Genomic DNA, 6,701 nt, shown 5'->3' on the forward strand with positions numbered 1-6,701 from the left:
CTTCTGGTGGGAGAACCTCCATACAGGAATTTCAGGTGACATCAGAGAATGTATGGATTGTTCAAGTAAACTCCAAAAAGGGGACAGGCAATTTGTATAAGTGCGCTACATGTCCGGGACAAGACAATAGGGAGTGATGAGCACCATGGACCTCTCTTATGCTTTACCTAGCAGGAGCATTTTCAAACAATTTGCTGTCTAAAATATTGTGTTTATGGCTGAATTTGACTCCCAGGCTGTGAATGTGCAACCCCCATTGTGAAAGATGAAGACCTTCCCAGATTATCTCAGGCAATTCCCTGCTGCTGCTATTGCGCCCACTCACAACGGAATTGGTGGTCTCACAATTAGGTTTATGTTGTATTCCACGTCAGAGGACAACCTCCCACGTACCCCTTTCTGTGTCGTTGCTGCCACCATTCCTATCACCATTTCTAGCTAATTAAAATAAGTCAGTGCAACCGCCAAGATGGAGGGGGAGAAATTGACCAAGTGGAAAAAGAAGAATGTCGAATAACATTAAGCAGAAAAAGTGAAAGGCACAGTGAAGACCTCCAAGACTGTTCAGATAGATGTAATACCCCAGCTCTTTATATAGAATCAGACCTCAGCATCTAAAATCACTTTCTCCTTCTTGAAGAAAAGGAAGGCATGGACATCTGTTGAATACCTGGACGGTGCCAAGTAAATTCCAGCTACCTTTCCTAGAAGGAACCAGAAGAAAGTAGGGTGGGGATGGGACCATAATTTTTCCTGTGGGCCATGCAGACTCTGATTCTCAGGCCACGTAATCTTAGCTGCCCAGCTGATTTTTGTTATTTTACAAGTCATCATGCTCTTGAAAGCAGGAATGCAGGAACTGAAGGAAGAATCCATACATTAAATGTTTGTAACTAATAATAATACAGAATAAAATGAAGAAAACATAAAGTGAAACTGAAAACCTGGTTGAGAAATTTACTTCTAAGCAAGGCCTTGTTTGACTGATGCCGTACACTGCTCAGTTCTCTGAGGCTGTGATCAAAGGGCCATCCGAGCACCAAGTGGAGATGGAAGTGGGAGGAGAGGCAACAAATTCAAAATCAAAGCCAATGGAGCCATTGCAATGGGACCACCCTTACCTCACACTGGAAAAGAATGGAGGGTTATTTTTAAAGCAGAAAGATCTTCCAGATTGTTTCCCATTCACTTTACAGACAAAGTCACTGAGGCCTGCCGTGGTTACATGATGAGACCAAGTTTACATGCCGATTATCTGCTGAGGACACTAAGCTATATCGCAGCTTCTATTTCAAACTTCACCTCCAATTCATTACATAATTTTGCCTCATTTCTGAGATTATTTATGCCTCAGCCTCTCCCTCATTTTAAAAGACCCCTTCAACTCCTAAAACTCTACATTGATTTATTTCACAAAGATGTACTGAGCACTTAATGTGCACCCAGCCCTATTCTAGGTGCTGGAGATAAAGTGGAGAAGGGTCAGTGGATAACAAGGCAGATAAACCAGGAATTTATGTTCCAAAAGGAAGATGTTTGGTAACATTAGTTGGCCAAGAATATCAAATTTATTAATATCCTTTCATTGAAGTTAATTTTTCTTTCTTTTTTTTTTTTTTGCCGTATGCGGGCCTCTCACTGTTGTGGCCTCTCCCGTTGCAAAGCACAGGCTCCAGACGTGCAGGCTCAGCAGCCATGGCTCACGGGCCCAGCAGCTCCGCGGCATGTGGGATCTTCCCGGACCGGGGCACGAACCCGTGTTCCCTGCATTGGCAAGCGGACTCTCAACCACTGCGCCACCAGGGAAGCCTGAAGTTAATTTTTCCATGGAACTTAAATTATCTTATTTCTTTACATAGGAGTTCTTATATAAAAATAATTAAGGCTTTCTTAGAAACCAAATCCAGACTTATGAGTTCTAATATGTATCAGTATTATTGTTATCACAGTATTAAAAATAATAATGCTAGGGCTTCTCTGGTGGCGCAGTGGTTGAGAGTCCGCCTGCCGATGCAGGGGACATGGGTTCGTGCTCCAGTCTGGGAAGATCCCACATGCCGCGGAGCGGCTGGGCCTGTGAGCCATGGCCGCTGAGCCTGCACGTCCGGAGCCTGTGCTCCGCAACGGGAGAGGCCACAACAGTGACAGGCCCGCATACCGCAAAAAAAAATGATAAAAATATAATAATAATAATAATAATAATGCTAAAATAGATCACTGTCACTGCTTGCACCCACCCCATGACCCCTGGACACCAGCCTACATTAGAATCTAGCAATGCCTGGAACCCATCACTGAGGGGAAGGAGATTAGAGACAGACTGGTTAAAAAGGGAAAAGAAAATAAAAGGAGAGAAAAAATAGAAACAGCCAGGAGGGAGTAAAATAATACTAATAAAAAGAGAAAGAGAGAGAAGATGGAGCCAGAGAATGAAATAGAGAGAACACAGGTGTGTCTGGGTAATGGGACTAGGTTGAGGTCACAGAGGCACCTAGAGCACTAAGTTGAAGGAGGTCACTCTCAGAGTCTTGCAAGTGCCTAGACCTCTTGCTTTCCCTCCCCAATCCCAGCACTGGCTCCCAGAGCCCTTTAGTAGCCACATCAGTGCCACTGGTACCTAACACTGGCCTGTACACATGCAATACCATCTTTAGTTTACCCCTCCTGGAGGTAGGGGCAGAAGAACTGCTGGGACTCCAGTTCTTTCTACCTCTTGTCCCACCTCCTTCCTGAAGCTGCTCTCTTGTTCCAGGACTCGGCCTAACTCTCTTCTCTGTTCAGGTTTGTTGAGCTGTTGAGCACTTCCTAATTGTGTCGTGTTACTTCTGCATCTCCAACTGGCGTGTGAGCAGTTTGAGGACAGGCACCATGTTTAATAGTCCACAAGGCCAAGGAAAGTGATGGACACAGAGTAGGTTCCAATTAAGTGACTAAATGAATAAGCGATTGGTTGGTTAGTTATGACGTTGCTGCTCAGCTGTAGAGCTAGAAAGAGAGACAATGACCTTCAGCTCATATTTCACAGGCTGCCCAAATCACACCTCATCCCCTAAAGTACAAAGAGTTGCCACTATCACGTGTCCCCTAAGCAACCACATTGTCACACACAACAGGTGTTGTGAGAAGAGAGCTGAGGGTGATATTAAGGAGGGGTCAGAGGCCCCAGTGGGCGGCAACGGAAAAAGACAAGTGGGATATAAAGCAACTCTCTTTGTGGAAAGAGAATGAAACTTGAGAAAACTGAAAAACTATTATCTTTGCCTCAATAAAAGAACGCCCAGGGGCTTCCCTGGTGGCGCAGTGGTTGAGAATCTGCCTGCCAATGCAGGGGACACGGGTTCGAGCCCTGGTCCAGGAAGATCCCACATGCCACGGAGCAACTAGGCCCGTGAGCCACAACTACTGAGCCTGCGCGTCCGGAGCCTGTGCTCCGCAACGAGAGGCCGCAATAGTGAGAGGCCCGCGCACCGCGATGAAGAGTGGCCCCCGCTCGCCGCAACTAGAGAAAGCCCTCGCACAGAAACGGAGACCCAACACAGCTAAAAATAAATTAGTAATTAATTAATTAAAAAAAAAAAAACACCCAGATTGCCATATATCTCCACTTATTGAGGGGAGTGGGAATCTACTGTGCATGTAGCTGAAATTCAAAAGAAGTCAATTTCCATAGAAAATTCCCAATTTCTAATCCAGTTAGAATATTGTTGAGATGTTAATTCCAACACTACAAAGGAGTTCTAGTCGTTGGGTATCTTTATGTTTATAAGTAGTCCTCTAAGCCCAAGGAGGGGGTTTAACCACTGCATACCGCTTATCTGGGGCGTGAGAGCCTGCCCTGGGTCCTGTAAGCCAGCCCGGCCCACTGGCAGAACAAACACAATCTGGCCTGTGCAGCTGAATTATAAACAATTACAGTTGTTTAGGACAATCGCCCTCTAACACCATTTGCCTGATCTCAGCACGCCTGGATCTTGATCCTACCTAGGCACCACCTCCAGAACACTGCATCTACATCCCTTTTTAGGGCAACCTCTTTAGCCGCCTGTTTTGACAAGGTCTCACTGATCCCGGATCCTCAGTTTGCTCCCCCCACCCCCCGGCTTTCCCTGGGCAACACAGCCCTTGTCCCGTGGGACATGCCATGGGGCTGGTATCCTGAATGAGCCAACCCTAGTGGCCCTGTGAGTTCAGGGACTCAGACACTGGGAGCCATGTACAAGCCACCTAACAGAAATGGCATCACTTATCAGAGTCGCATTTGGGCCGTAATGAGGTCTGAATTAGGCTGGCTGATAAAGGTAGGCCAAACTCCCCCCTCTGCTGTTATCTACTTCAACTCATTTACTTGGGGCTTGTGGGGACCCCGAAAGAATGCACAATTCCTGGGCACCATTGGGGTTCAAACACATGAACACATCTAATGGAAAGGGAAGGGAGAAGGGGAGGCAACCTGAGTCAGTTTGCATGGAGGGAAGGCAGGCCACCTGAGAAAGTCCTCACCATGAGGGAAAGAGTCTGGAGTGTGAACCAGACCCAGCATCAGGCCCTGAAATCCAAGGGAAGTCATGGTTCTGGCTGAAGCTGGTGGCAGATATCTGAATGCTCCCATCTCAGCTCTGGAATGTATTTCATTGAAAGGGGGAGGGGATGGAGGAAAACTTTGCAAACAAACTTTTATGGAGTTGGTAGGGAGGTGAGTATCAGAGGGAATGGGACTTTATTCTTACTCACCAGCTAGTAAAGCGTGGGAATCTGTCGGTTACAACAGCACCAAATATCCTAGTTTCCTTTTAAGGCTGTCAGGAGATATCTGATCTGCCAGAACCAGCCCTGCTACCCTTTCTCTGACCCAGCGATCAGAGGCCAGAAATGTGGTACCATCAAGCTTCGGAGCCTCCATGGTTACAGAGAAGTGGGCTCTCCCTGTGCAGAGGCATAGGAAGCAGTTCATAACCACCATGTCCACTCAGGTCCTTCACCCCATCATGAAAGCCAGGTCTGCTATCCAAAGCCATCCCTTGCTCTAGCAAAGAAGACAGGAAGCCTTTACTCTATTTGTATATCCAGTGTGAGCCTTGGCATCCGCATTCAAATGCTGTCTTTACTGTACTCTGCCCTCCTCCAGCCAGAGAGGATGACAAGCACAGCCTACCATGGGGATCTTTTCATGTTTCTAATCATCCCAGACATGCCTCTGGTTTTCCTCCCTGGCCCTCCAAGCTTACGATCTGTTTCCTTCTGTGGTGAAGTTGGATAAATCCCGCGGCCTGGTGTGGAGAGCCGTGAGTCATGAGTCTCTGTTGCTTCGCCCATAAGTCCCAAACAGCCCAGTGGGATACAACTCTGACCGCCCTACCCCCCAGTGTTCTTCATCCACAACTGGTGCCTTGAGGAATATGTCTGTGGGAAGCAAGAGAAGTTTCAAATACAGTGGAACAGAGTCATTGATGTTTTTTTCTTTCTGTGCCGGACTGCAAGAGAGTCCCAAAGGCTGGTTGACTCCCCAATTAAGTAGGCACAGAGAGAGACCTGAGTCCAACTGCTGAGCCATTTTAATCTGTTTTAGATCTGGTTTGCTCAGGATATGGAAAGGAACAAGGTTCCCAGTGGAGCTATCATGTAGCCAAGGTCTGGAAGTACTTTTTTGGCGGTACACGGGCCTCTCACTGTTGTGGCCTCTCCCGTTGCGGAGCACAGGCTCCGGACGCGCAGGCTCAGCGGCCATGGCTCACAGGCCCAGCCACTCCGCGGCATGTGGGATCCTCCCAGACCGGGGCACGAACCCGTGTCCCCTGCATCGGCAGGCGAACTCTCAACCACTGTGTCACCAGGGAAGCCCTAGAAGTATTTTTTTAATACATGAAATTTAGAAAGAATTTGAGTATTTTATGCTGGAGAGATAGATGGTTGAGTGAAATGGTTGGGGAAAGGAAACATTCAGTTCAAGTGATAGCAAAGGACATTTAAGCGATCTAAATATTTGTCAAGCTGACTCACTACGTCCACTCTTACCTGCTTGAAATCGATATGTTCAAGTCAAACACAGTCGTCTGCATCTGAGTATGGAGAAAGAAGTGAAACCTGAACTGGCAGCTGGGAAGGGAGAGAAGAATCAGACAGAGAGGCAGGACAGGGAAGCTTTTTCCACTCAGTGAGACACCTAAAACAAGTTGTTAATCCCCCTAGAGTTAGCTTTTAAATTCTGTGATCCAATGGCAAGGTTTGGTTCATCGAGACATCATGAAAAACGGTTAAATACTGATGACAGTGTATGCATTTTTGGGAAAAATGTAAGAACGTGTCTGTTAGAACAAATGCTTTCTCTTTTTGCTTAACCTTGAATTTCTCAGGATGCAGACGTACTACTCTGCACAGAAGGAATGGACAAGGCCGAGCATGCTGTTTTCCTCACTTTTTAAGGCGTTCCCTTAAGACACCTGTGTCAAGCCCTTTTCATTCTGAGTCATTTGAGTTCTATTCCAAACACAAAAAAGAGCCCTTTGATTTAACATTGTTTTTCACCAGATGCCTGCAAGTTGGGAGCTGTCTGGTGCTAAAAGTACTCCTGATGCTTGCCACCTTCTGAGGTGGGTTCACAGAGGCGTTACCACCTCATTAGGCCCTGCCCTGAGTGCAACATGGAAGTAGGTGCTATCCCAGGGAGAGTGAAGGGTTGGAGATCCACTGGCCACAGATGAGTC

This window comes from Stenella coeruleoalba, assembly GCF_951394435.1.
Source record: "Stenella coeruleoalba genome assembly, chromosome: 6".
Taxonomy (NCBI): domain Eukaryota; kingdom Metazoa; phylum Chordata; class Mammalia; order Artiodactyla; family Delphinidae; genus Stenella; species Stenella coeruleoalba.